The sequence below is a fragment of the Hippopotamus amphibius genome, chromosome 2 (genome assembly GCF_030028045.1).
Source record: "Hippopotamus amphibius kiboko isolate mHipAmp2 chromosome 2, mHipAmp2.hap2, whole genome shotgun sequence".
NCBI classification, from domain to species: domain Eukaryota; kingdom Metazoa; phylum Chordata; class Mammalia; order Artiodactyla; family Hippopotamidae; genus Hippopotamus; species Hippopotamus amphibius.
In genome coordinates, this window is record NC_080187.1 from 68039236 (window position 1) to 68044953 (window position 5718).

The 5718-nt window shown below is 39.6% G+C and overlaps 1 pseudogene; it reads left to right on the top strand.

Annotated features, from left to right (window-relative positions):
- The first annotated feature begins 5290 nt into the window (after window positions 1-5290).
- On the top strand, window positions 5291-5362 carry LOC130847595 (U4 spliceosomal RNA; annotated as a pseudogene).
- The last annotated feature ends 356 nt before the right edge of the window (window positions 5363-5718 follow it).

Here is a 5718-nt window from a genome sequence, read left to right on the forward strand (position 1 = left end):
TTTCTAATTCATTCTATGAGGCCAGTAAGGGTCTAATATCCAGAATATATAATAAACTCTGTCAACTCAACAACAAAAAGACAACTCAATTTTAAAATGGACAAAGGACTTGAATACACATTTCTCCAAAGAAAATGTACAAATGACAAACATGCACATGAAAAGACGCCCAGCATCACTAGCCATCAGGGAAATGCAAAAGCAAAACCACAATGAGATACCACTTCACACCAACTAGAATATTTATAATCAAAATAAGTGGAATTTAGATAAGATAAAGAGAGAGTCTTAAAAGCAGCAAGAGAAAAGCAACCAGTCACATACAAGGGAACCCGTAAGGTTATCAGCTGACTCTCAGCAGAAACCCTATAGGCCAGAAGACAGTGGCATGAAATACGTGAAGTGATGAAAGGGAAAAAACTACAATCAAGAATATTCTACCTAGCAAGACTTCCATTCAGATTTGATGGAGAAGTCAAAAGTTTTACAGACAAGCAAAAGCTAAAAGAGTTCAGCATTGCCAAACAAGCTTTATAAGAAATGTTAAAGAGGCTTCTCCACACACAAAAGATGAGAACTAGAAATAAGAAAATTATGAAAAGAAAAATCTCATTGGAGGCTTACCTGGTAGCACAGTGCTTAAGAATCCGCCTGCCAATGCAGGGGACACGGGTTCAATCCCTGGTATGGGAAGATCCCACATGCCATGGAGCAACTAAGCCTGTGTGCCACAACTACTGAGCCCATGTGCCACAACTACTGAGCCCATGTGCCACAATTACTGAAGCCTGCATGCCTAGAGCCCGTGCTCTGCAGCAAGAGAAACCACCACAATGAGAAGCCGGCACATCACAATGAGAAGCCGGCACACCACAATGAAGAGTAGCCCCCGCTCCCCGCAACTAGAGAAAGCCCGTGCGCAGCAATGAAGACCCAATGCAGCCAAAATAAATAAATAAATAATAAAATAAATCTTAAAAAAAAGAAAACAGAAAAATCTCATTGGTAAAGGCAGACATACAGTATAGGTAGCAGATCAAGCCCTTATAAAGCTAGTAGGAAGGTTAAAAGACAATAATCGTAAAATCTGCTATATTCATCCTAAGTAAGTCACAGAAAAGGATCCCTGAAAGAGAGCACATCAGTCCAAAATGGCGGATAATGAATTAAAAAGTAACATCGTGCAAGTGTTTTGAGGGACTACACGGCTCCAACTGCTAGGGTAGCTTAGTCACCGTTTATTTGGGGAAATGGCAGTGTAGCTTGAACACCCAAAGGCTGGTATGTGCTGCCAAGGTAACCAGAGAGGGGATGGCCAGTGTCCTCTGGGCTAGAGTCTGAGGGGCATGGAGGGCACACCTGAGGGAGCAGAGGACACACTTCACTCAGGAGCACAGAGATGGGCCTCCAGATGAAAGGCATTTGTTGCTCTCAGGCACATTCTTGGCATTTCATTTGAGAAAAATGTCTGACAGCCAAAATGTCAGAAACATGCTTGTAAATAACAAATTCCTTAGAGTTACTGAACACATCCCATCCTCTTTGTCAGAAAAGCTTGCAGTCACCCCTTTGAAACTTACATAGACAAACTGTTTGCACAACAGGGCTTCTCCTTTCAAATATAACACATTTCCCCCCCCTCTGGCAATGATTTTGAAACATGTAGCTATCCACTGGAGACTTCCTTTTGAATTCTGGCACCTGGGCACGCACCACCATGCTTTGTCAAGTTCTTATTAAATGTGTTGTGGCAGACAGCAGGCAAGCCTGCCACTGAAAGCACAGCTGAGGATACAGGGTCAGAATCATTCATTCATTTGCTCATTCATTTGTTCTTTCAACAAATATTTGAAGAGTTAGTTCACGGTACAGGTCAGAATCTGTGCTGGAGATGCAATAATAAATCAAACACAATCCTCGAGAAATTTAGGGTCTATATGGAAAGTCTAATAGGACATGATAGGATGATATATGATATAATACACGATACACGATATAATAAAATTAAAGATGGAATGCTGTGGAGGTAAACGTGGCAGACACCTATTTCAGCAAAGGGCACAGTGGACAGGGAAATATGCCTCAAGGAGATGATATCTGAGCTGAACAGTTGCTCTGAAGATGGAAGCAATTGAATTGCCAAATTGTATTCTAATAGCGCCAAGGCAGAGCACATAGGCCTGGGCTCTGAAGTTGAACTACCTGCGTAAGGATCCTGGCTCTGCCCCTCATCAGCTGTGTGAACTTAGGGTAATTAATTAACAACTCTGTACCTCAGTTTCCTCATCTGTAAAATGGGGACAGTAAAAGAGTTGATAATAGACAGTAGACACAAATATAAATATATATATAGAGAGAGAGAACTATATGTAAAAATAAATAAATATGTGTAGAACAGTACCAGGCACAAAGTAATAACTACATCAATTATTTGTGATATATGGTTATTAATTAATATGAGTTGCTTCAACTATCTTTGGGAAGCAGTTTGAGTAGAAACTGTAAATATATGATTATATTAATAAAACATTATTGCTTTAGTAACAAATAGTTTATAATTTTTCTTTTTCATAAAGCACTTGTCTGGGTAAGTTTGGCCCAGGACCTCATGGTACACATACACACACAAAAGCTGTATTTGCCTTGAAAGCAAAACTATAGTAATATTTTAATCTTAAACATGAATTTCTTCTATTCTAAATTCTGTGATTTGCTTTGCTATAAAATCTATGTTTACCAGATAGCTACCAATCCTCAAGTTTCACTATGTTTTAATAATTTGGGATTCAAAGGACACTTGTGGATTAACAAGACAAATAAAGAGAACAATGTGTCTCAGTCTTAACATTGTTGAACAGGTAGCACCTCATATTAAACATGGGCCCAGACATCAGACCATGTTGGCAAAAAGCCATGGATCCTGACATCTGTTTCAAAAACTACTTCTCACAACTCTCTGGCTGGCAACGAAAATATCAAAACATTTAATGGGTAAAAAAAAAAAAACTCTTTCTGGTGGGTTGGGTCTTCTTTGCCTTGAAAGTGTTTAATTTGTGATTCAAAATTCAATTCTGGGGTAACATGTAGTAACCAGCTCCACAGGTCTTGTCTAGGAAACCAATGTTGGATGTGATGGGCCCGGGTTCTGCCCACAGAACTAAGCCACCCAGAGGACAACTTGGCAAGTAAATAGGCAATTGCCATGTTGCCTGGAGTCTCACCTGCCTGGGCTGGGAGAAGCCCTAAAAGATGTGTGAGCTCAGGAATGACACTTCTCCTCCAGCCATAATATGCATTTCCAGTATCAGTCACTCACATTTGGTGCCGTATCTACCAGCCACAGAGAATAGGTTTGTTTTCTTTCTCACATAGGTGAGAAAACAAACCTATCAGCCACTTTTATATGGCTAAGTTCACATTTTTGGTGAAAACACCTGGGGTTCTCAGTGACCACTAAATCATCTACTGTTCCACTTTTTTCCCTCTTTCAAAATATTTTTAGAATCTTGGATCTAATATCTTTGTTTATATTGTTTTCATTACAACTATTGATCAAGTAAGGGATGTTTTTTTGGCTCCAACTCTTTGTATAGAAATTATAGCATATCCAGAAGTAAAGATACATCAAACATAGCTTTTGCAACCCTTAAAATACTAAATACTGTACTTTTAAAAAAGCGTGGATGATGCTATTTGAAACACTCAACTCTGATGCAGACTTACACAGCATGTACTGGGGAAGAGGTAAGGTTTGAAATGTACATTGAAAGACAGATAATACAGGCATGTGTAAGGGATGGAAAGTCTTGCCTCAAGATTTAGGAAGGGAGAAAGGAGTTGATAGTCCAAAATAGAAGATCAAGCAGCAAAGATCTGATGCTGGGGATGAGCTTGACATCTTTGTAGAAAGTAGGGAAATCAAACTAGAGCCAAGGACCTATGCAAAAAAGGGGTCAGATAAAGTAGAACCCACCACTCTTTTTTGATGTCTGTGCTTGTACGCATATAGAAATGTCTTCCCCACAACACAGCACACAACTCAATTAACTAGAGTCCTCAAATAATGAAAATCCTTTTTTTACATTCAATGGCTGGGTAGTAATTTTCTTAATTATAATCCTGTGTTGCTGCTTCTATATCATGAAATAAAAATAAATATTCCTGCATTTATACCCTGCCATTTCCCAAAGTATATTTAAGATGGTTTGCAAAGATAATATAAAGTACAATGAAAACATGAACTAGAACTAGATAAGAGAAAGAATAACGAGAAAACAAAAGTATGTATTAAATGAAGCCAGAAATAAGCTTAGTACTAATTATATGTCACATGGGGCCATAAATTTGTCTTCTGGCAGCGTGAAGAGAGAAACCTGATGGTTACGGGAAAGTGGTCATTTAATCCGTCATAGTCACACATATCGTTAAAGCCATTAGAAGCATTAGGAATCATTCACGTCCAACCCTGTCATTTCAAGATGTGGCAGGTGGGGCTCCAGTACGATCACAAAGCTAGTTAGAACAGAACAGAAGGCAACTTTCAACAGTGTGCAAATTACTCCCAGAGAGCAGATTAAGAATTAGAAGTGAACCAATGAATAGAGGTCGCCTTCCGATGGATTTGGAACCTCCTTTGAGAGCAGATTTCTTCTGCAAAAGCCACCACTGAGATGTGAATTAAGGAGCATTATAAGTTCCTAATGAAATTACCTTAATTGTTGCTATACTCAACTTGAGTATAGCAACAATACAAAACTTGAAAGAATGTTTGAAATCCAAATAGTCTTTATGAGATGACGTGTTTCTTATACATCATTCAGTGTCAGCAATAAACTACATCTGCTGATTTCACCGTCCGAAAAGGCAGATCCATCTTCTGGTACTTTGGCACCGGTATTTTCTGTTTGGGTTTTTAGTCATTCTAGGGAGTGTTGTAATCACATATCTTCACTCTGGTGGAAAAATGTGTTTTTGCTAAAACTATAATTTACTACTTCGGGGTCTCTCCCACCCATAACAAAATGGTGACTCTACAGGAAAGACCTCATTACGCAACTTTGTTGTTGTAATCAGATAATAAAGGAATAGTATTTAACACTTGCTGAAGACAGAGACACAGCCGTAATGTCTAGCTGAAATAATAACAAGAAAGAAATGTGACATCACACCCACGTGATAAAGATAAAGACAAAGCAGAATCCACAAAGGTGGACGAGGAAAGACATTTTGAATTTTGGAAGGTGGAAGTGAAGCAGCAGCCATGTAATTGCTACACTTAAAATGTCAGTTGAGCTTTGCGCAGTGGCAGTATCGTAGCCAATGAGGTTTATCCGAGGCGTGATTATTGCTAATTAAAATGTCAGTTGAGGGACACCAAGCTCTACTGGAACTCACATCACTGACAGCAGGCAGCAGCCAGGCCTCCACTGCTCCACCAACCCCAGATTTCCCTCCGGCTTCTCCAGCTCCTGGGCCAGGTGCATGCTTTGCACAAGATCACCCCTGTCATTGAAGTTGGAAGTGGTAAGAAACTGATAACGGTTCTAGCTCTTTCTTGTGGTTTCTAGCTCCTGCTCATGGTGCCAGCTGGTCCTTGTTCTCGCCCTCTTTCATCTTCCTTTGCTTCCAGCTTCTCCAAGACCAGACACAAAGACCAGCTAGTCATAACCAGAATTGCATTCTGTCAAACCCCTCTAAGTAATCTCTAGTGGTATCTGC